General features: G+C 43.6%; 1 long non-coding RNA gene and 1 other non-coding gene across 2 annotated transcripts in view; both read left to right on the top strand.

Moving 5' to 3' along the window:
• Positions 1-26,028, top strand: part of LOC126161544 (uncharacterized) — a 221,989-nt gene that overhangs the window by 146,970 nt on the left and 48,991 nt on the right. The window lies entirely within an intron of this gene.
• On the top strand, positions 7,111-7,184 carry Trnat-ugu (transfer RNA threonine (anticodon UGU)). Its single transcript has one exon. It is a non-coding gene; the product is annotated as a tRNA-Thr (tRNA).

The following is a 26,028-nucleotide window of genomic DNA, read 5'->3' as shown; positions in this document are numbered from 1 at the left end:
AACAGTTCGCTAGCCACCAAAGTCCCCAGACACGAACATTATTGATCTATCTGGGATGTCTTGCAACGTGCTAATCAGAAAAGATCTCTGCCCCCTCGTAGTCTTATTGATTTATGGGCAGCCCTGCAGGATTCATGGTGTCTATTCCCCCCCAGCACTAGGCTACTACAGACATTAGTCGGGTGCGTACCACGTAGTGTTGAGGCACTTCTACTTGCTCGTTAGGCATGTGTACCAGTTCCTTTGGCTCTTCAGTGTATAAGGCTTGTACACTCCCTACCTTTACTCAAAACATTTGAACCTCCACATGTCCCCGACATTTCACTTATGAGATCTTTTGCATAACTTTTAGTTTAGGCATAAGCAGTAAAGCCTGTGACCAAGTGTTCATTTGTTTTGTTTATTCTGTTTTTATATCTCTGACGACACAACCGTAAAGTTAAATTCGCTGACAGGTATGCAGTTTCATTTTTAAACGTTGATCATGTCAAGTGCAGTTTTATTTTAAATGTGAATCAACGAATTTAGGGTGGCTGAAGCTGGCAGAGACCCACATTTCATTTTACAGACTGAATTCACATCTGTGTAAATAAGTTGTTAAGTCATTTGACGGTAGTAATCATATTATTACGGTTTTTACAGTCTGTTAAGTAAGATGGTGATCTGATTAATCAGCAGAAAAATGTATTTGACACCAAACTAAAATACACACACACATCGTATATGTACAGAAGAAAAATGTAATTACGATTAACAAGATGTCCAGTCGCCCGCAGCGTCGATAATTGCTTGGAATCTCAGAGACATGCTTTAAACCAGGTTTGGTTGAAATGGTTCAAATGGCTCTGAGCACTATGGGACTTAACATCTGTGGTCATCAGTCCCCTAGAACTTAGAATTACTTAAACCTAACTAATCTAAGGACATCACACACATCCAGGCCCGAGGCAGGATTCGAACCTGCGACCGTAGCGGTCACGCGGTTTCAGACTGAAGCGCCTAGAACCGCACGGCCACACGGCCGGCAAACCAGGTTTCCCACGTATTCATTTGGAAGAGACCTCCAAATACGTTGACACTTCAAAGTCATCCATGTTTCTAATCAATCCATAGCGTGTTACCCGCTTTTGTACAAATGGCTCATTTTCGGACCTTTGGGGTGCCTATAGAGAAACACAGTCTCAAAACGTGACGCGCAAGCTGCACTCATGTCTCTTCCTATGTTTATCAGTCAAGAATTCAAAGTAAACTAATGCTTTATGGACATTCATGAAGGACAAAGGTTCCCTCTATTGGGTTGCGAAAGAAATAAGTCAATATCTTTTACCGTCTGTGTAATACCGACCTCGCTCTAGCTCAACAGACAATATTGTGAACCGTCCTAGCTAGTGATGTATATGCAATTGCGCTTGCTGCAACCACATTCATAAACAGTCTTTGTTAGGCATACCATTGGATAAAGCTTCCTCCACAATAATTTGCGGACAATACGATATTCGATTATATTTTTTCACTGTAACGGAGGTTTATAAGAAGTTTTTATGCATATTTCTGACTCCATTCTTCTATTCTTGAAGCTGCTGTAACTTTGTCATTTGTTTCACAAGCAGGTATCTTGAACACGTCCAAGGCAGCGAAATTTGCTAATAGCGAAAAATCATGCAAGAAAGCGTTTCTTTCATAAATAAGGTCAGGCTACGAAGGCCAATACTTCCCTGAAGAAATCTGCAGCGGCTGTGCACCGATAAACTAAAAGCAGAGGCACAGCAATACCCTGTTCCTCGTCAGAACTCTGGTCTTAGATACAGCGTAAAGGTATTATTTTGAAAAGAATTTGTAGGTAAATACTGAACGTAATAAACTGACTGGCCGAACTTTATGGGAAGGCACCGGATGTGTTTTTAGTTGTCCGCTGGTTCAGCCTATGTGGTGTATTTTTCACCGTATAGCGCTGGTGTGAATGGGTTCTTGACTGTCCAAATTCAAACTGGCTACTATATGACTCATGCTAGACCTTCTATTGCCCACTATGGCTCTGCAGAGGTGACGTGACGTCAGTTCATGCAACACCTGAAGTCGACCCGCGCGGCTGATTTTGTCTGTCCCTAGACATTGCAGGTCCATTCTAAACAATATCGACTTCAGAAATCTTAATTCTTGTGCAACCTCAGATACGCTCTGACCTATTCGTCTTGCAAGGATTACCATCTCACGTTGAAAGTCGTTTAATTCGCGACGTGGTGCCATGTTCACTACATACCCCACCGTGGGTGTTATATAGGGCACATCTTCAAATGGCACAACCATTCCCGGGAGTTTTGGCAATAGAGTTTATTTCATACTCCTTCGATGGATCAGCGCTAGGTTTGGAAAATTTTGTTAGTTTAAATTCTCCTTCTGTGTTTTTTCTTAATTGAACCAATTTGGTGACCAGCCGCCTTTCATTATGTGGCTGCTCATTTTTTACTGTAAGTTATTAAGTTATGATATACGCATCATCGTTTCCTGGCCACTTCGTCATCATGGACAGCCGCAAGTTAGGAAGCTTCTGGCTGCCCTTAATGTTGCCTTTCCGTAGCCACCTAGAGGTTGGTTCAAATGGCTCTGAGTACTGTGGGACTTAACAGCTGAGGTCATCAGTCCCCTAGAACTTAGAACTACTTAAACCTAACTAACCTAAGGACATAACACACATCCATGCCCGAGGCAGGATTCGAACCTGCGACCGTAGCGGTGGCGCGGTTCCAGACTGAAGCGCCTAGAACCGCTCGGCCACCAGCGGCCGGCCACCTAGAGGCGTACCACATTTCTGTTTACCAAATTGAGTACACTACCTCTTTTGTTACAATTTTTACAAATACATTTGGTTGCCAACTATCATCTGGGTATAATACAGGATGTTTATAAATCAGTTACACGGAAGTAACCTTGAAGATTGTTAAAAGAATTAATAACTTACAGAAATGTTTGTTACATCACTGAATGCAGCATGTCTTCAAGCTTTATTCCAGCATAACGCTGTTAGTTTCCGTCGTTTCCACTGTGTGGCAAGCGCGAATGAGTAACAATGACAGTCATGATGCAGTCGTACACGCTGCATGGCGTATGGAGTGTTGTTTATAGTTTCACGGATCCAAATATGCTGCTACATTTCAGAGACAATTCAGGACTAAGTGTTACAAGCCACCACCTCAGAGACAGATTGTTATTAATTGATACTATCGTTTCTCCGAAACTGGCTGTATATCACATAAACGCCGGACCAGGTTAGCCAACAGTGTCTGACTCAGCAGTTGAACAAATTCGGCAGTTTTACATTCGTAGTCTGGATAAAGCGAAGAGACGTGCCAGATTAGAATGGAATATGCCTGGTTTTACAATGTTGAAGGTATTATTGAAACGCCTGTCAGTTCAATCACTATAAACTGGCACTGCTGCAAGCTTTAAGCGGAAGTGACAAAGAAAAGCGAGTTGAGTTTTGTGAAGTAATGTTCAACAAAATCTAGACCGAAGATGATTTTCTTAACGAAATTGCTTTGAATGACGAAGACGGCTTCCAATAGCTGCGGTAAAGCGAATCGGCATACTATTCGAATATGTGGTAATCAAACATGTACGGGATCGCATAAGGTAAATGTTTTTCGCACTGTAACTTTTAAGAAGATTGAGGGTCCTCCCTTTTTTGCTAAGTCAACTGCTGCTGGCATATCGTACCTGGAAATTCGTGAATATTATCTAATAATTCAGTCACAGCAGGATATGGGCACAGAATTCATTTTCCTGCAGAATGGTGCGCCACCACATTGTCATAAAGTTGCCATGTATCTTCGTAGGAATGCACCGACTTGGATTAGGCATGGTGGAGCAATATTCTGGCCATCTCGATCATCTTATTTGACCCCACTGGACTTCTGCGTATCACTTTACACTAAAAAAGAAGTATTTGTTTCTCCGCTTGCGAGAAACTCGACGTGCTGCTACAACTCGTAACACAAGTAGTTGCATCAAGACTTGCTTCATAGGATTTGGCAGGAAACTGATTACAGGTGGGATATTAATTGTGTTACAAGATGTAGCCACACTGAACATTTGAAACTGAGATATGCCGCATTCATTGTTGTATCAAACATTTCTTTAAGTAATTCACGTTTTCACAATTAAAGAATACATTTATATGACTAATATAAAAACACCATGTCTTAAAATTATTTTGAATGGAGATTGAAACATGAAATTACAAACAAATGACATATATTATAAGAATCAAAATAGAAGACAGGAAAGATATAGTACAAAAGAGTGGATGTCCCCCACATGGTAGGTACGACAAGCAATAATGTCTTTATCCACAAAACTTTCAAGTCCCGGAACACTAGGTACACCTGTACCTCCACGTACAACGGCTACAGTGAGCCAACCATTACCGTGTGAAAATGTATCATTAATGTCAATACTAAAATTAAGTCTACAACCACAGAAAACACAAGGTCCGTCGACAAGTGCAGTAGCAGCAACACTCTTGACTGGTATGCGGTTCTTCTTATCCCCAGCTGTTGTCCCGAACTCTATGTTCTCAATGATTTTATACACTGTATGTTTAGAACGGTGACGAAGTCTCCCGTAAGGCATCGTGGCGGCGTTCAATGCAGTTGCCTGTGCAGCTGTCCCCCACCGAGCCATATCGAAGATACCTCAAGCCATTTGAGTCGTAAATCGCGATTACTGGAATTGAACACCTTTAAACTAAATTATCCCTAATAGCAAATAACTACAATAACTGCTTTGCTCTATTTTGCGAAAAGCATCGTGACGGGCAATTTGTGTAATTCTCTCACTCGTGTATCATCTTTGTGTCTACTCTATTACAGATTTCTAAGTTTTCTGGAACAATACCTAGAGATGATTAAAACTCACTCTGTCACAGATTTTATATTTCAGCTGCTGGTACAATAACCAGGAGATAATTAAAACTACACTGTGTTTCCTGCTTTAAATATTGTGTCTAAAGCTGTTTTACTGTCATGTGTTACAGCGTTGTTGTTGTTGTTGTTGTTGTGGTCTTTAGTCCTGAGACTGGTTTGATGCAGCTCTCCATGCTACTCTATCCTGTGCAAGCCTCTTCATCTCCCAGTACCTACTGCAACCTACATCCTTCTGAATCTGCTTAGTGTATTCATCTCTTGGTCTCCCTCTACGATTTTTACCCTCCACGCTGCCCTCCAATACTAAATTGGTGATCCCTTGATGCCTCAGAACATGTCCTACCAACCGATCCCTTCTTCTGGTCAAGTTGTGCCACAAACTTCTCTTCTCCCCAATCCTATTCAATACTTCCTCATTAGTTATGTGATGTACCCATCTAATCTTCAGCATTCTTCTGTAGCACCACATTTCGAAAGCCTCTATTCTCTTCTTGTCCAAACTATTTATCGTCCATGTTTCACTTCCATACATGGCTACACTCCATACAAATACTTTCAGAAACAACTTCCTGACACTTCATGACACTGTCCATTCCGTTCAACTGCTCTTCTAAGTCATTTGCTGTTTCTGACAGAATTACAATGTCATCGGCGAACCTCAATGTTTTTATTTCTTCTCCATGGATTTTAATACCTACTCCGAATTTTTCTTTTGTTTCCTTTACTGCTTGCTAAATATACAGATTGAATAACATCTGGGAGAGGCTACAACCCTGTCTCACTCCCTTCCCAACCACTGCTTCCCTTTCATGTCCCTCGACTCTTATAACTGCCATCTGGTTTCTGTACAAATTGTAAATAGCCTTTCGCGCCCTGTATTTTACCCCTGTCACCTTTAGAATTTCAAAGAGAGTATTCCAGTCAACATTGTCAAAAGCTTTCTCTAAGTCTACAAATGCTAGAAACGTAGATTTACCTTTCCTTAATCTTTCTTCTAAGATAAGTCGTAAGGTCAGTATTGCCTCACGTGTTCCAGTGTTTCTACGGAATCCAAACTGATCTTCCCCGAGGTCGGCTTCTACTAGATTTGCCATTCGTCTGTAAAGAATTCGTGTTAGTATTTTGCAGCTGTGGCTTATTAAACTGATAGTTCGGTAATGTTACAGCGTAGGTTTTTTAAAATACTAGCCGTTGTTGGTGTCTGTGCTTGTGTCTGTGTCGGTGCTTGTATTCTCCCACGTGCGTCCTCCTATTTCTGTTGTCTCTGTGCTTGTATTCTGCAAAATGTTCGCGTTTGTTTAACTATGTCTGTTAGTGTGCGCGATGCTGCACCAGCGACCTCGTTAGTATTCCCATTTAGCTGGGTCCCTTCGCACCATTGTTAGATCTTCGTAAGATGTTTGAGGTGATTTAATATGTGCGGGTGGTTCCCACGTGTTACTACGTGTTCTTTGGAACCATATCCCGCACATTTACAGCCAGCACTTCGGAAGAGGTTCGCGCTTTGTAAGCGTGTGCTATAAAGGCCGTGACCAGTCAGAAAATGGACCGTAACCCGACTAGGATTGATATTGCGCACCTTCCGCGAGGAATGTGAAAACGAGAAGGCCCTTATTAATTGCTTCCCATCCCCCTACAGACCATTTGATGTTTTGGCGCATCTCAGTAACATGTTGCCCAATAACTTCCATTACTTTATTGAGTTACCGAGTTTTCCTGTCATTAGCCAGTACGTAGGTGCCCTATACCGAACAGGTATGTCTATGGGGTTAGTTCCGAGCACCACGCACAGCGCTTCCACTAACATAGTACCGCCGAAAGCCCGTGGCATTGAAACAGAGGATGACACGCGTAAAGCTGAAATACTAAACACCTTTTTCCAAAGTTGTTTCACAGAGGAAGACCGCAATGCAGTTCCTTCTCTAAATCCGCGCACGAACGAAAAAATGGCTGACATAGAAATAAGTATATATATATAGTTAAGGCTCACCGGCCACTTGGCCATCTTCTTCTTCTATGCGAATGCACAAACAGTGCCCGAACTCTTACGGGAATCGTCAACGCGCCGCGAGTAATGAGTATAATGGGCGGGGGCACTACGAATGTAGTGCGGGACAATACGTTGAGAATGTGGGTTTCGTGGGAGTCGTGCCAGTGATAAATCCCTGCAGTCGGACTATCCTCTGTGTCCTCGGTGGCTCAGATGGATAGAGCGTCTGCCTTGTAAGTAGGAGATCCCGGGTTCGAGTCCCGGTCGGGGCACACATTTTCATCTGTCCCCGTTGGCGTATGTCAACGCCTGTAAGCGGCTAAGGGTGTTCATTTCATTGTAATAGAAATAAGTGTCCAAGGAATAGAAAAGCAACTGAAATCACTCAACAGAGGGAAGTCCACTGGACCTGACGGGACACCAATTCGATTCTACACATAGTACGCGAAAGAACTTGCCCCCCTTCTAACAGCCGTGTACCGCAAGTCTCTAGAGGAACGGAAGGTTCCAAATGATTCGAAAAGAGCACAGGTAGTTCCAGTTTTCAAGAAGGGTCGTGGAGCAGATGAGCAAAACTATAGGCCTATATCTCTGACATCGATCTGTTGTAGAAATTTAGAACATGTTTTTTGCTCGCGTATCTTGCCATTTCTGAAAACCGAGAATCTACTCTGTAGGAATCAACATGAATTCAGAAAACAGCGATCGTGTGAGACCCAACTCGCTTTGTTTGTTCGTGAGACCCAGTAAATATTAGATACAGGCTCCCAGGTAGATGCTATTTTCCTTGACTTCTGGAAGGCTCCTGATAAACAAAGAGCCTACGGAATATCAGACCAGCTGTGTGGCTGGATTGAATAGTTTCTAGTAAACAGACCACAGCATGTTGTTCTCAATGGGGAGACGTCTACAGAGGTTAAAGTAAACTCTGGCGTGCCACAAGGGTGTGTTATGGGACCACTGCTCTTCACAATATACATAAATGACTTAGTAGATAGTGTCGGAAGTTCCGTGCGGCTTTTCGCGGATTATGCTGTAGTATATAGAGAGGTTGCAGCATTAGAAAATTGCAGCAAAATGCAGGAAGATCTGCAGCGAATAGGCACTTGGTGCAGGGAGTGGCAACTGACCCCTAACACAGACATATGTAATGTATTGCGAATACATAGAAATAAGGATCCTTTATTGTATGATTATATGATAGCGGAACAAACACTGGTAGCAGTAACTTCAGGAATATATCTGGGAGTATGCGTACGGAACGATTTAAAGTGGAATGATCACATAAAATTAATTGTTTGTAAGGCAGGTGCCAAGTTGAGATTCGTTGGGAGAGTTCTTAGAAAATGTAATCCTTCAACAAACGAGGTGGCTTGCAAAACACTCGGGTTGACAGAGGATATAGAGAAGATCCAAAGAAAAGCGGCGCGTTTCGTCACAGGGTTATTTGGCTAGCGTGATAGCGTTACGGAGATGGTTAGCAAACTCAAGTGGCAGTCTCTGCAAGAGAGGCGCTCTGCATGCGGTGTAGCTTGCCGTCCAGGTTTCGAGAGGGTGCGTTTCTGGATGAGGTATCGATTATATTGCTTCCCCCTACTTATACCTCCCGAGGAGATCACGAATGTAAAATTAGAGAGATTCGAGTGCGAACGGAGGCTTTCTGGCAGTCGTTCTTCCCGCGAACCATACGCGAATGGAACAGGAAAGGGATGTAATGACAGTGGCACGTTAAGTGCCCTCCACCACACACAGTTGGGTGGCTTGCGGCGTATAAATGTAGATGTAGGTGTAGACAGTCTGACCTAAACGTTCTCTAACCCCTTCGCGCGATACTTTCGTGTGACAGGACTGAGTCGGTGAGTATGCATTCTAGCCGCAAAACATACCACGGACTCGAAAGGGAGAACCGTGATACGTCCTGAGTGTATGAAGCGATAGACTGTAAAGATTAGTCTTGAGCTGGCTAGTTTGAGCAATTCACTTGCCTAGAAGTGTATCGATTCGTAGAGTTAAAGGCCCGTCGACGCTAGTTAATGAGCTGCTGAAAGCAAGTCAGCCGCAGTCTCGCCACAGACTCACCGCGCCCCCAGAACGGCGCCCCTGGCAGCCCCTTAGACGCCTCCCCCCCCCCCTCTTCCTCCATACCACGCCCAACCCATCCCTACCAGCGGTAATTACTGAGCGCTGCCACGCGACGCGTACCAGATCGATAATTAAGCACGGCCTCGGTAAACAGCAGCCATGGCTGGGGCTATAAACCAGTGGGAGGTGAGCTGCTGAATGGAACGGGCTCCTATGATATAACACAGACACTAACTGTCAGCTGTTAAAGTGAAAACAAGTCGTGTAAACACAAACACAGCTTGCTTTATTCATAAACGATACACTCTAAACAGTATATTCAGAAGATGGAAAGAACAGCATAGGTAGAAGGAAGCCAGCTGCGAAGAAACCCTGAATAACAGAAGAAATACTTTAGTTGACTGACGAATGGAGAAAGTACAAACATGTTCAGGGAAATTCAAGAATATAGAAATAAGTCTCTTAGCATCGAAATAAACAGGAAGTGCAGAGCAGCTAAGGCGAAATATCTGCATAACGTGAAGAAATCTAAAAAGAAATCATTGTTGGTAGGACTGACTCGGCATACAGAAAATTCAATAAAAACTTCGGTAAAATTGAGAGCAATGGCGGTAACGTCAAGAGTGCTATGGGAATTTTGCTGTTACACGCGAAGGAAAGAGTAGATACGTTGGAAGAGTTCGTGGAAGGCTTCTATGAGGACGACGACTCGTCCGATAACGTGATAGAAGAAGGAGGAGTCGATAGGGAAGAGATAGGGGATCCAGCATTAGAATAAGAATTTAAACGAGCTTTCGACGACTGAAGATTAAATAACGCTGAAGAGATAGATAACACTCCATCCGAATTTCTAAGAACTTTGGGGAAGTGACAACAGAAAGACTATTCACGTTTGTGTGTAAAATGAATGAGTTTATCGATATACCACCTGACTTTCTAAAAAAAAACATCATCCACACAATGCCGACGATAGCAAAAGCCGACAAGTGGGAGGATTGTCGCACGATCAGCTTGACAGCTCATGATATATACAAGCATAGAAAGGAAAACTGAGGATTTGTTAGATGATGATCAGTTTCGGTTTAGGGAAGGTAAAGGTACCATCAAGACTGAAGAAAAGTCAAGAAACGTTCATAGTATTTGTGGACCTGGAAAAAGCGTCCGACAGCATCAAATGGTGCAAGATGTTTGAAATTATGAGAACAACAGCAGTAAGTTATAGGGAAAATCGGGCAATACTCGATATGTGGAAAAACCAAGAGGAAAAAATAAGACTGCAAGGCGAAGAACGAAGTGCTCGGATTAAAGACGGTGTAAACAAGGATGTAGTCTTTCGCCGCTACTGTTCGATCTATACATGGAAGAAGGAATGACGGATATAAAAGAAAAGTTCAAGAGTGGGATTAAAATTCAAGGTGATACGGTTTGGTTCAAATGGCTCTGAGCACTATGGGACTTAACTTCTGAGGTCATCAGTCCCCTAGAACTTAGAACTAGTTAAACCTAATTAACCAAAGGACATCACACACATCCATGCCCGAGGCAGGATTCGAACCTGCGACCGTAGCGGTCGGCGCGGTTCCAGACTGTAGCGCCCAGAACCGCTCGGCCACTCCGACCGGCTGATGCGTTTTCAACGATAAGATTCCTAGATGACATTACAGTCGTCAGCGGTAGTGAAGAAGAGTTACAGGATGTGTTGAATGGAATGAACAGTCTAACGAGTACAAAACATGAATTTAGAGTAAATCGAAGAAAACCAAAAATAATGAGGAGAAGCAGAAATGAGAACATCTAGGAACCCAATACGAAATTTGGTGGTCACGAAGTAGGCAAAGTTAAGGAATTCTGCTGCCTAGGCAGCACGATTAGCTATGACGGAAGGAGCAAGATGATGTTTGGTTTGTGCGGCGCTCAACTGCGTGGTTATCAGCGCCTGTACAATTACCCAATCTTTGCTCAGTCCAATTTCGCCACTTTCCTGGATGATGATGAAAGGATGAGGACAACACAAACACCCAGTCATCTCGAGGCAGGTGAAAATCCCTGACCCCGCCGGGAATCGAACCCGGGACCCCGTGCTCGGGAAGCCAGAACGCTACCGCGAGACCACGAGCGGCGGACACGGAAGGAGCAAGTAGGACATTAAAAGCAGACCAGCAGTGGTAAAAAGGGTATTCCTGGCCAAGAGACGTCTAGTAGTCTCAAACGTGGGCCTTAATTTGGGGAAGAAATTTATGAGAATGTATGTTTGGAGCACATCATTGTATAGTAGTGAGACATGGACTGTGGGAGAACAAACAGAAGAGAGTAGAAGCATTTGAGATATGTTGTTGCAGAAGAACGTCGAAAATTAGGTGGGCTAATGAGGTAAGGAGTGAAGTGGTTGTCTTCAGAATCGACGAGGGGAGAAATGTAAGGAAAACAGTGACAAGAAGGACAAGATGATGGGACATCGTGAAATAACTTCCATGGTATTAAACGGAGCTACGGAAGGTAAAAACTGTAAAGTAAAATAGAGATTTGGATAGGTCCAGCAAATAATGGAGGACGTAGATTGTAAATGGTGCTCTGAGATGAAAAGATTGGCACATGAGAGGAATTCGTGGTGGGAGCTGCATCAAACCAGTCATACGACTGATGACTCAAAAAGACTATGATGGACAGATAGTATGCATCTTCCTAGATTAAAAAAAGTATAGACACCATACCATATCTACAGCTGCCATCCACTATAACATTATTCAGAGTACATTTACAAATATGTGACTGGTTCCATGAATATTTGACAAATAGAACCCAATATCTTGTAGCAGACATCTGATGTTCCACAGAAAGTAATGTAACATCAGGTGTGCTCTATGGAAGTGTTAAGAACCCCTAATTTCTCAGTATACGCAAACAAATAGTCAAACATAATCAGTAGCACTGTAAGATTGTTCGTTGATGTAGGGAGGTCAGGTTGACTCAAGGGCTTATTGACCTCACAGCAGGTGGTGTTGACAGCAGTTTCTACGTAAAACCAGGTGGTTTGCCGTCATGAAGTCGTATACCAAATTGTAAGAGAATGACCATTCGTTTATTCGTCATAATTAATACAGCAGTTGCAGGTATCGTCTTGTTGCAACATTCGGGAGGACGACGGTTCAATCCCCCGTCCTGACATCCAGATTTAGGTTTTCCACGCTTTCCCTAAATCGCTCCAGGCAAATACCGGGATGGTTCCTTTGAAAGGGCACCGCCGACTACATTCCCAGTCCTTCCCTAATCTGATAAGACCGATGACCTCGCTGTTTGGTCTCTTTCCCCAAAGAACCCAACTCTTGTTGCGATCAGTGACCTGCAGTGGTGAATGCCTCCGGACGGTGTGTTGGCTTGACTCAGCATGTGGCAAGCAGCAGGAGGTGGCCAGCACACAGTCACCAGGCCAGACAGGCGCACTGATGTAAACATGTCAGCACCCCGGCGAGAGTATAGCTGCATCAGAGCTGGGCAGGCATCTTGTGTGTCATACCAGAGATCTCCATTGTAAGCCAGCCACGCCACTTAACCCGAGTGTGCAACCATACAACAGCATATGATATGCCCAGTGCTGGAGGCATCAGAGTAAGGCTCTAAACCAAGGATCTGAGTAGAAAAATCAGTGGCCTACAGGAACAACTCTGCAGTAGCACTATACATGCACTCAGGACAGGCTGTAGCTCAGCAGGTCTAATACTGGCGGCACCTGGGCTCGGCTGCGAACCGTGCCCTGTAGTCAGCTGAAGTCAGCCAGATAATGGTGTCCGGCCGGAAGATACCAGCTCATCTCCCAGCAGCATCAGAACTAGCTGCACTCATATCTAGCAGAGACAGCGTCCACACTGCCGAAAGAAAACGCAGCACTCTGAAGAAATCTGTTGAGTGACACTACAGCATAATACAAGGCACGTTCAGAACGCAAGTGTGCTGTGACCATTATAGGCTGTGGCTTTTTCTTTATTTGGGGGTTGGCAACAGTGAGTGGTAGGGGAGGATACCTTGACCAGAGCGGGCATCGCAGGAACACGGCAGTGCATAAACTTACTTTGTAGTATCCCTCTGAGTGGAAGATGTCGGTAAGAAATCTCGCCAGGTGCTGTGATCCGTTTCCTATTCACGGAATGAATAACATCTACTGAAACTACACTACTGGCCATTAAAATTGCTACACCACGAAGATGACGTGCTACAGACACGAAATTTAACCGACAGGAAGAAGATGCTGTGATATGCAAATGATTAGCTTTTCAGAGCATTCGAACAAGGTAGGCGTCGGTGGCGACACATACAACGTGATGACATGAGAAAAGTTTCCAACCGATTTCTCATACACAAATAGCAGTTGTCCGGCGTTGCCCGGTGAAACGTTGTTGTGATGCCTCGTGTGAGGAGGAGAAATGCGTACCATCACGTTTCCGACTTTGATAAAGGTCGATTGTAGCCTATCGCGATTGCGGTTTATCGTATCGCGACATTGCTGCTCGCGTTGGTCGAGATCCAATAACTGTTAGCAGAATATGGAATCCGTGGGTTCAGGAGGGTAATACGGAACGCCGTGCTGGATCCCAACGGCCTCGTATCACTAGCAGTCGAGATGACAGGCATATTATCCGCATGGCTGTAACGGATAGTGCAGCCACGTCTCGATCCCTGAATCAACAGATGGTGACGTTTGCAAGAAAACAACCATCTGCACTAACAATTCGACGGCGTTTGCAGCAGCATGGACTATCAGCTCTGAGACCATGGCTGCGGTTACCCTTGACGCTGCATCAGAGACAGGAGCGCCTGCGATGGTGTACTCAACGACGAACCTGGGTGCACAAATTGCAAAACGTCATTTTTTCGGATGAATGCAGGTTCTGTTTACAGCATCATGATGGTCGCATCCGTATTTGGTGACATCGCGGTGAACGCACATTGGTAGCGTGTATTAGTCATCACCATACTGGCGTATCACCCGGCATGATGGTATGGGGTGCCATTGGTTACACGTCTCGGTCACCTCTTGTTCGCATCGACGGCACTTTGAACAGTGGACGTTACATTTCAGATGTGTTACGACTCGTGGCTCTACCCTTCATTCCATCTCTGCAAAATCCTACATTTCAGCAGGATAATGCACGACCGCATGTTGCAGGTCCTTTACGGGCCTTTCTGGATACAGAAAATGTTCGACTGCTGCCCTGGCCAGCACATTCTCGAGATCTCTCACCAATTGAAAACGTCTGGTCAGTGGTGGGCGAGCAACTAGCTCGTCACAATACGCCAGTCACTACTCTTGATGAACTGTGGTATCGTGTTGAAGCTGCATGGGCAGCTGTACCTGTACACGCCATCCAAGCTCTGTTTGACTCAATGCGCAGGCGTATCAAGGCCGTTATTACGGCCAGAGGTGGTTGTTCTGGGTACTGATTTCTCAGGATCTATTCATCCAAATTGCGTGAAAATGTAATCACATGTCAGTTCTAGTATAATATATTTGTCCAATGAATACCCGTTCATCATCTGCATTTCTTCTTGGTGTAGCAATTTTAATGGCCAGTAGTGTATTTAAGTGATGTAGATAAAATGAATATTCATGACCAACTGATGAATGGAAGGCCTCCATTTTGACATGATTTGGTGCATAAATTCGAGGAATCTATTCATGAAGACCGACGATTGATATTGGATGAAATTTCCATGTCGTTTCCACAACTCCCAAGAACACTCTTATACGAGATGCTCACAGAAATGCTGATGTACAAGAATTTGTGCGCAATATTGGTCCCAAAACAGCTGTCAAAGCAGCACAACAAAAATCGTGTCAGTAGTGCCCACAAGTTCCTTGAGTGACTTGAATCGGAAGGTGAGGATTTCCTGAGCACTTTTGTGACTGGAGACGAAACGTGGGTGCCTCATTACACACCTGAGACGAAAAGGCAATCGTCAAAGTGGCGCAACACCAATTTCCCATTTGCAAAAATATTCAAAACCACCATTTTGGGCAAAAGAAATCATATCCTCAGTGTTTTTGGATTGAAGAGACATCATTCTGGTCGTATTCCTGCCTCGAGGGAGACCATCAGTTCACAAAAATCTTGTAAGACCCCAAAACACTCAGAAGGAGCCTTTAAAACAAAAGGAGAAGACTGTGCTTGTTGCATGACAACGTCTGCCCTCACGGAGCCATAGCCACCAAGGCGCTCTTGGATTCTGTGACTGGGATGTTTTGAACCGCTCTTTGACTTGGCGCCGTCAGATTACCATCTTTTCACCTCCCTCAAGGCAGACATTAGTGGAATTAAATTTCCAACCAACGAGCAGGTGCAGAGGAGGGGTACTGATGTGGGGAAAGGGCGTGGGAGTTCTTAGATGAAGGCATAAAGAAGCTTCTGCCACAGCTGACCACATGCACTGAATGGGATCGTGATTATGTGGAAATATAGTCAATAAGTGTATCAAGAATATCTCGTAGTTTTTTCAAATACACTTTTTTTTCAAAAAATATGAAAATGTATATCTCTTGCTTTCTGAACATACTACGTATGTGCATTCTGAGGAATTGTAGTGTTAATGATTCATTTATCATAGTCATCGGCAGTCAGGCGGCACTCATGAAGCACTTTCTATGCATCCTCTCTTTTGACTTTGTAGGCAGTGACTGTGCTCAGTTTAGAGGTGAAAAACGAGTATGTATTCCTATTGAACATCTTCAGCCATTTGAACAGGGTCGCTTTGTGGACCTGCAGGAAGCTGGATGGTCGTTTCGATCGAGTGGTGCACATATTTCGCAGCAATGTATCTGTGCTGTGTCGCTACTTTCAACAGTGGTCCATGGATTCCGACACTTTCAAACCAGGTTCTGGACGCCCACACGTAAAGATCAACGCACTGTGCCAGCAGCAGTGGCCGGGAAAACATCACCAAGGACGAAACAGGTGCACATGCTGTGTCTTCAAAGACCATTGGGAACTGTTTAAGTGCAGCAGGATTAACATCACGTGTGCTTTCAAACATGGCAACTCTGGTGTCGTGAAAGAGTTGACTGGGGAGCAGAATGGCGCTCTGTTGTTTTCAGTGATGAGAGTAGGTTCTGTCTGTATGCAACTGATGGACGTACACGCGTATGGCGTGGACTTGGTGAGCCACCTGTCCCGCACTTGAACACGACAGACAGGTCCCATTTGAGACTTCACGGTGTGTGGGGCCGTCACTTACAATTCGCGGTCACATCTCACGTTTCTGCAGGGTAAAGTAACCAGTACCCACTACATTGCACAGGCTGTTACCCCGTGCTACTGCCATTTCTTCAACAGGAAGGTGAAGTGCTTTCTCAGCAGAACAGTGCATGTCGGCTTATAACTGTTGCAACGCAACGCACTTTTCGTGGTGTATAGCCACTGCCCTGGCCAGCAAGAGCACCATATCTCTCGCCAATTGAACATTGGTGGGACATGGTGAATCGGGATCTTAATCGTTCTCCAGGGCCAAAAGAACCATCGCCGAATTGCAATAAAAAGTGCAAGTCTCCTGGGACAATCTATCGCAAGAGGCCATATGGCACCTGTGGCCTCACTTGTCGGTAAAATGAAGTTCCCTTGAGTGTGTTGCATGTTTTCGGCAGTGTAGTAGTAGTTAGGCAGATGACATCCATCAGGTCGACGAATGGGGTGGGGTACGTGTCACAGCTGACTGTAATTGATGACAGATACTACATAACTAGAGCACTTGTATTTATGGTCGCTCAGACCAGCCTTTTTACGACAGGATGTCATGTCGATCACTTTCGCCCCCAGAGGCGATGCAGTGCCAGACTCGAACAGGGCTTAATCCAGGTCACCACTGCGGTGATATAGACATCGTACTATGCTGCATCAACAGTTTTCCAATCCCGGCAGTGAGGCTAATCGTATGACAACCGGAACGGAGACTTCTGTCATGTCAGCTCAGACTCTTTCAGATTCTGCTCCAAAAATGCTCTGACAGCTTTCTCTTCATTTGGTTGGCCGGCCACGGTGGCCGTGCGGTTCTAGGCACTGCAGTCTGGAACCGCGGGACTGCTACGGTCGCAGGTTCGAATCCTGCCTCGAGCATGGATGTGTGTGATGTCCTTAGGTTTAAGTAGTTCTAAGTTCTAGGGGACTGATGACCTAAGATGTTAAGTCCCATAGTGCTCAGAGCCATTTGAACCATTTTTTTCATTTGGTTGCAAGTTATGGACACCGATGTGAAAGGCAATGGCGTAACACGCTTCCCCTTTTGGGATATCTGGTCCGTCGAATCACAGACCGATATTACATCTGCAAATCATCTACAACTCATCTTAAAATTTTACATTTATGTAGACTTTTATTCAGGTTTCCCATTTGATACTCCAGCCCAAATTAGTGTCCAATGGCTGCTTTACTTAATCGCTAACCATTTGCTAAGGGTGACCCGTTCAGTTAGTACATGGTGCACAGGGAATTCAGGAGGTTGGACAGTTTCTTCCCATAGATATAAGCTGCATAAATGATAGTCAAATTCAAGATTGTACCGGTGGTCGAAATGCTTATATCCATGACTTCGTGGTGGTAATTCCTACAATATTGTTGCATGTGCTGAAGCATTTTCTTCATTCCGGATTCAGGTAAGGATTCTGTGCAGGCCAGTCCATTACAGGGATGTTATTGTCTTGTAAGCACTCTGCCACAGACTGTGCATTATGAACAAGGTGCTCGATCGTGCTGAAAGATGCAGTCACCATCCCCGAATTGCTCGTCAACAGTGGGAGGCAAGAAGGTGCTTAAAACATCAATGTAGGCCTGGGCCATGATAGTCCTACGCAAAATGACAAGGGGTGCAAGCCCACACCATAAAAAACACGACCACACCATAACACCACTGCCTCCGAACTTTACTGTTGGCACTACATAGCTGGCAGATACGTTCACCGGGCATTTACCATACCCATACCCTGCCATCGGATCGCCACATTGTGTACCGTCACTCCACACAAGGTTTTTCCACTTTTCAATCGTCCAATGTTCACGCTCCTTACACCATGCGAGATGTCGTTTGGCATTTGCCGTTGTGATGTGTGGCTTGTGTGCAGCTTCTCGACCATGAAATTCAAGTTTTCTCACCTCCCATAGTACTTGCAGGGGATCCTGATGCAGTTCGAAATTCGTGTGTGATGGTCTGGATAGATGTCTACCTCCTACAAATTACGACCCTCTTTAACTGTCAGCGGTTTCTGTCAGTTAACAGACGAGGTCGGCCTGTCCACTTTTGTGTTGTACGTGTCCCTTCACGTTTCCACTTCACTATCGCATCGGAAACAGTGGACCTAGGGATGTTCAGGAATGTGGAAATCTCGCTTTCAGACGTATGACACAAGTGACACACAGTCACCTGACCACGTTCGAAGTCCGTGAGTTCTGCGGAGCGCCCCATTCTGCTCTCTCACTATGTCTAATGGCTACTGAGGTCGCTGATATGGAATACCTGGCAGTAGGTGCCAGCACAATGCATCTAATATGAAAAACGTGTGTTTTTGTGGGTGTCTGTATACTTTTTATCACACAGTGTATGACTTATTATGGCAAAAGTTGACCTAAACATGACCTTTGACTAAAAAGGGTGTAAATATGAATTGACAAGCACAATAAAAGTACGTTTCTACAGTACAGTGCCTGGATTCGTGCACGAATTGTTGTAAAACTCAACTTAAAATTCAGGACAAATGACTTGTCATTGAAATCTGGGGCATAGTTGCAACAAGCGTGCATACGCTAGACGCCACCAACCGTCGTGAATACTGTCAGAAATGATGAGAGGAGTTCTGCCTAAATTCTGTCAGTGTTGGAGCTAACATTTGTTGCCGAAAACACCACACGTACTTTTCGAGAGCGAGAAATTTTCAGACATAAAAGTAGCTTTCGGTGTAGCCCAAGGTAGTGTTGGAGGACCATTACTTTCCACAGTATCCATAAATGACCCTGTGGATAACATCGGAAGTTCTATGAGACCTTTTGTTGATGATGCTGTTGTACACAGAGAAGTCGGTGCAGCTGTTGGCAGTTGATCATCAACATAAGCGAATGTGATGTACTGCAAATAAACGTGCACAAAGCTCTATTACTGTGTGATTAAATGATTACAGAACAACCACTAGAAGGACTCACATCCGCAACATATGTAAAAATATGATTATGGAGCGATTTAAAGTAGAACGTTGACGCGAAACAAGTCGCAGTTTAGGCATATACCAGACAGAAATGTAATTCAGCCATGAACGAAATAGTTTGCAAGACCCTCGTTCGACCCACACTTGAATATTGTTCATCGGTCTGGGATCCACGCCAGAGATGACTGATATAGAAGATCCAAAGGAGAGCAGTGCGTTTAGTTACAGCTACAGTGCGTAATCGCCATAGATATACTTAGTCAACCCCACTGGCAGATGGTGCAAGAGAGAAGCATTCTGCATCACGATATCCTTTACTAGTGAAGGTCAGAGAGCAAGTTCGCAAAAGAGTCAGCCAGTTGGTTTCTTCCTCCTACATACATCTAACGAAAAGACCGTGAAGATAAACTTAGGTGGGTTTGAGCTATCATGGAGGCTTACCGGCAAAGGTGGTTCCCGCGAACCATTTGCGACTGGAACAGGGAAAGGCAGGAGTGTCTGTGGTAAACGAAGTCCCTCCATCATACACAATAAGATGGCTTGAGGAGTACAGATGCAGAGGTGACGTAGTCATTGGCGTTTTCTGTACAGTGCTAAAGCATCGACTGCACACAGACTAGCACAGTGCCGCAAAACGTCAATAAGACCCGCACACCAATGGAAAGAACAGGCAGCGCCACACCGCCAGTTCAGCGCCCTCTGTCAAAGCTGACTTGACCAGCCGCCCATCGCTGGTCGGGCCAAGTTCGGTCGCAGACGTCGAGACCATCAGTATTGAGTTTTAGGAAGACTATACTTAGTAGTATTAGTGTGTAAAAGTAATTGCATGTAGGATGCACAGGAAGCACATCGAGCCACCTCATAACAAGAAGTTGTGTTTCTGTCCTTTTTAGAAATAAAGTGTTCTATTAATCTGCAAGTGGTATGTACAGATCAGTTTGAATTCCTGCCACTGGCCATAGCAACTTCCCACCTTCCTTGTTTGTGTCAGTGTCGACTCTCACACTAGCCGACACAACATTTTCCCTTGTAACTTTTGGACGCTCTGTAGCGTTGTTAGGTAACGTTTCCGGACATGTACTGGATAGGCAAAATAAAACAGGACCGGCAAATGTTTCATGCACTTTAAGATAGACAATTCAACATACATCATCTTTATGTGCTGCATATGATGTAAAAATGCTTATCTTAAGGTGCACGAAATATTTTCCAGGCTAGTTTTATTATCAGCGCCCTGTATTTGTCTCCTGACTGTGTGAAAAGTAATGCGTAAGCTTAGGGACGAGTGACCTGAGCAGATTGGTCTCATAAGACCTTACGACCATTTGAAGTTGATCTGTGAAATGATCAGTGTACACCAGATGTAAATAACACTACAGACAGTGGAAGCTACATAAAACAGAAACACCTACAGCGTGTGCAGCATTGTCTGGAAATCAGACACCGTTGTGTGGTAGTAGCAGAAGTACTGCGCTCTGCGCACAACACGCTGGAAATACTGGTGATCAAGGATACACTGCATGCACCATCCTGGATAAGTACTGAAAGTACAAAGAGACCAGTTACCGTCAATTTCTTAATGTTTCTAAACCGGACTCAACATCCATCAAAATTGTATTCAATTGTGCCCACTATAAGACGATATGTCCGTTATTTATTTCACTTTCCTCTCCGAGCGGGATAGCCGCGCGGTCTAGAGCGTCTTGTCACGGTCCTCGCGGCTCCCACCGTCGGAGATTCGAGTTCTCCCTCGGGCATGGGTGTGTGTGTGTGTTGTCCTTAGTGTAAGCTAGATGTCCGCCCCCAGTAGCTGAGTGGTCAGCGCGACAGACTGTCAATCCTAGCCGGCCGAGGTGGCCGAGCGATTCTAGGCGCTACAGTCTGGAACCGCGCGACTGCTACGCTCGCAGGTTCGAATCCTGCCTCGGGCATGGATGTGTGTGATGTCCTTAGGTTAGGTTTAAGTAGTTCTAAGTTCTAGGGGACTAATGATCTGAGAAGTTAAGTCCCATAGTGCTCAGAGCCATTTCTATTTTTTTTTTTTTTTGTCAATCCTAAGGGCCCGGGTTTGATTCCCGGCTGGGTCGGAGATATTCTCCGCTCAGGGACTGGGTGTTGTGTTGTTCTAATCACCATCATTTCATCCCCATCGACGCCGAGTCGCCGAAGTGGCGTCAAATCGAAAGACTTACACCCGGCGAACGGTCTACCTGACGGGAGGCCCTAGTCACACGACATTTAGTGTAAGTTAGATTACGTTAGACTAAGTAGTGCATAAGCTTAGGGACCAATAACCTGAGCTCTTTGATCCCATGAGATCTCACGACAAATTTATTATTATTATCACTTTCCTCTGATTGTATTATTTTGTATATTTAGTATTATCGTTTAATGTTGGATTGCAAGTAAATCGCAGAAATTCGAAAGTAATGAGGAATAGACTAACGATAAATTCAACATTAATATTGCTGACTACGAAATAGATGAAGTTTAGGAATTCCTAGACCTTGGATGCAAAGTGGCACGTGATGCAGTAACCAAGGAGGACATGAGAAGCAGATAGTCACAGGCAAAGTGGGTTTCTGCTGCCATCAGTTGTCGGAAATAACTATGAAAATGTTCGTTTGGAGCACAGCATTGCATGGTAGAGAACCACGGACTGTAGGAAAACTGGAAAAGAAGTGGATTGGAGCACTTGAGATGTGGTTTCTATAGAAGCGCATTGCCTGATAAGTAAGGGATGATGATCTCCGCAGAACCGGCGAAGACAGGGACGTATGGAACACAATGACAACAAGGAAGGACAGGATGATGGGACATGTGTCTTTCATGGTACTAGAGGAAACTGTAAGTGCGTAAGAACTGCAGGGGAAGACAGAGATTGGAATACATCCCGCAAATAATTGACGACGTAAGGTGCAAGTGCTAGTCCGAGACAGAGTGTGGAACAGGAGAGGAATTTTTGTGGGGCAGCAATGAACTAGCCGGAAGATTAATACTTAGAAAAATTAATTTCTTTGATAATTGTAAGGCCGGCCGTTGTGGCCGACCGGTTCTAGGCGCTTCAGTCTGGAACCGCGCGACCGCTACGGTCGCAGGTTCGAATCCTGCCTCGGGCATGGGTGTGTGTGATGTCGTTAGGTTAGTTAGATTTAAGTAGTTCTATGTTCTAGGGGACTGATGACCTCAGGTGTTAAGTCCCATAGTGCTCAGAGCCATTTGAATTTGATAATTGTAAATTCTTTCCTGTTTACATATGTTCTATAATGTACAACAACATCTTGGGCTAATAACCAAGGTCTCAAAAATAAATACTTCGTGGAACAGGTGGCAAATAAGTCTTTTTTCCGTTCAATAATGTTTCACCGAGTACCCACAGCGAAATCAACAGAAACTTATTGTTTCTCTTCTGTTTGTGCTCTTCCATGTACGAGTTACGCACTCTCTACATAATACACGAATCCAGAACCTTGCCTTTCGTGGTAGTACACTTATCACACGAGCAGCCTGTTTCTTTTACTCCTTAAAAGAATATTTGTGTCTGGGAATTTTACTCGTTGATCAACAAAACTGATGACGAGCTATTTCGGTAATGACTTTCTTGACGACTAAATATGTAACAAAAAATCAAACACTTCGTATGGAACGGGAACGACAGCAGGTGTAACATTACAGCCTTTATCACTGCGATTTTTAACATGTAAAAGTTTTTTTTTCTGTATTCGCGTCAGTATGTGCGAACTTTTAACATATACCAATGAATGTTGTAACCAGATATCTTTGCCGCGCTCCTGAAAAGCGCAGAATATCACGATAGCTATAAACTGTTATACGCTGCTATCGATCAGTAAAAAAAAAAACGATGCACCTATGTTTCAAAAATAACAATTGCCAATTTTTACTTCTGCAGGGAGCCGCGCCGCTCTCTAGCTGTTCTTCTGTGAATGTGTTGCGAGTCGGACGCAAAAGTATTGTGCTCCATACTGATATAATCATTTTATTGTAAATTTAAGAGTTTAAGTGATTAAAAATATATGTAGCCACAAACAAGCGAGAATGTGTATCATGAAAATTCGCTCCACCGCCACAATGGGTGGCCATGTTAATGTAAGTTTCCGTTTCATAATATAATACTTGAAGACTTGAAGTTTATTTAATTTCAAAGAAAATCTCTCAACCTTATTTTCATTAATTATACTTGTGATAATCTTTTCTGTTTAAAAGATTTATGCAGCTTATGATCCAGCGTGTGTTCTGTCGGAACAGGAGGCTGTCGTGACGACATCGTTATAGTATTTATTCCAAGTTCTTTCAGTTCCGTTTATATGTTCGTACAAATCCAATTAGTTGGTCCCTTAGGTTTCTTTCATGTAACTTCTGCCTGTTTTCTCCGCGCGATCTTCCTCCGAAAAAAAATTTCTGTTCATTTTTTAGTAATTTTCGATATCGCGAATGAGAAAAGACAGTCGCCTCCTGCTCCGAACGGAACACCACGACTTTTCTAACGTCGGAGAGTACCGCACGAATTTTCCGCTAAAAGGTAATAGAATTTCTTAAAGCTGGATCAATTACACATGTTGCTGCTGTTCTCCGACAAATCTGGTGCGATTAATAGTAATTTATTCTGTCACGACAGAAAGAACCAATTTTATTTTTACCAAAGCAACAAAGCTTTCAATTAAATTACTAAAAAAAAAATCATACCAGACAGGGAACAGTCTTCCTGGTGGAACCATCTACTTCAAATACGAAATTTTTTGGTGGTGGCGATGGAATACCGGATTTCTGTTAGCGCTCAGTATGCTTTCTACGATGGCGTCAGCTCTAATATTAGCCACCGAGCCAACACTAATTACATTAACAGGATTTCTATTGGCTAGATATGAGGGTATCACGCAACACAATATTCACTCCCAGCTCCGCTCTCCGCTCACCTCATCTCGTGGCTCACAGCCGTCATCACTCGAGACAGAGCAATACTCTCCGGCTTTCGGAACAAAGGGCTGTGACGCACGTTATTTGAGCAGCAACAGCGCTGGTGTTAATTTCCCTGATTGCACCACCAGGGATAACCTCGCGGCTGCCGTCGTATCGTACCCATTACCGAAATGAACTGGATTATGCGTAGTCCGGACACACGAAAACTCGATAAAATACTCAGTTTCGCCGAATAGTGTCTGCGTGTCCCAGAATGGGCGAATTCTTTTAATTGCGTGGAGCAGAACAATAAATTTTGAAATATGAACAGTAGAGAAAGTTACATAGTTTCTGTCTTACCTGTAAATTCCGCAGAATAGCTGCCTCGTCAAGAATGTTAAGACATAAACGTGTTGTACCACGAGCCTTGAGTGATAGTTATTCTTTATTTATTATGTATTTAACCTGATCTAGTTAGGGCTAACAGGTCTTCTCTCACCTCGGAACAGGGTTCCACTCATGCCGTGTCTTTTGCATCATTATAACAATTGTAATATGACGAAGAGTATTAAAATGATTTGAGTGTCTATAGTGACACTGTAAGTAATACTGACTATGAACTAATAAAGTTAATACCGGCAGTTGTGTACTACTACTGCTGCTGCTGCCCCTAAAACTGATAGCAATACTAATAACAGCAATAATAATAACGCTAATAATGACAATAACAATAGTGATAGTGGCAGATACAAAAAGAATTTATAGGTGTCCAAAACAGATGTTTTCTGATATAGCGAGTTCTGGGTAAAGAAAGTTAAGCAGACTGCACCAGCTAAGAAGACGGAAATGACGAATATCGGGTTGGGATGAAGGATGTACAAGGGTAAAGAGTGTGTACGGGGAGAATGGTAACTATTGTTTTTGCTATAGTAGATATGTCATTAACTGTCTCCTGAAGTTTTGTTTACTGTGCCATCTCTATATTTTACGTTCGGTGAAATTCGTCTCATATGCCCGTTTTCTGCCTTGCTGTTATACTATTTTGCCAGTGCTTAGCTGTGACAAGTTTGTTTGGTAAGTAAAATCAAACTTGTCACAGCTAAAGACTAGCAAAATACTACAATGGTAAGGCCAAAAACGGGCATATGACACGAATTTTACTATAACATCCAATGTGGAGACTGGATAATAAATAAACTTTCAATTCAAACTATTTTGTAACATCCCTTACGTTTTCAGATGACATGCTGTGAATTTAGACCTGTGGCTAATTTTGGTTGACAACAAAATCTGATGTATCAAGTCCCTTAACCAAAAAACAAGCTATTTGTACGTATTTCAGGAAAAAAATAAAATATCCACTGAGGATGGCACAACTATGGTCAAACATGTTTGGGTTATATAACACAACAATAATTTGTGTATTTGCGTAAATGTAGAAACATTCTTAATTCATTATTCTTTTTCTGCAACACGGGAACTGAGCGCTAAACTCCAATATTATACATACAACTTGCGCACTTCAATATTATTTCTGTTCGTTCCATATGCCTTTGGTACTATTATTTTTGTAATTATAATGAAACACTCTTATTTACTTAGTCTATCATTAGCTTATCATCATCATCATCATGTACAGGCTGTAACAGGTAAAAGTGCGTATATTTTCATATGTCATATCTTAATATGTACCCACATCAGTGTATTAGTAGTTTCTTCTCTGAATCAGCCCATCCTGCAAACATCACATAATTTACTACCTGATGTTTTCCACACAGCTGTAACTGCACAACTAAGTGGACAATGGCTGCAGTATAGATTAACTGTTTCGTGTCCTGCCTAGGGGACGGTAAGCATTAATAGCTTGCTCTTGGCACATGTGCTTGGAGGTACTAACCAACGTAAAAACATACTATTCGTGATAGCTATAATTATCAATTTGC

This window comes from Schistocerca cancellata, chromosome 2 (assembly GCF_023864275.1).
Source record: "Schistocerca cancellata isolate TAMUIC-IGC-003103 chromosome 2, iqSchCanc2.1, whole genome shotgun sequence".
Lineage (NCBI taxonomy): Eukaryota > Metazoa > Arthropoda > Insecta > Orthoptera > Acrididae > Schistocerca > Schistocerca cancellata.
The sequence above is the reverse complement of the archived record's forward strand: the minus strand, read 5'-3'. Positions and strand labels throughout refer to the sequence as shown.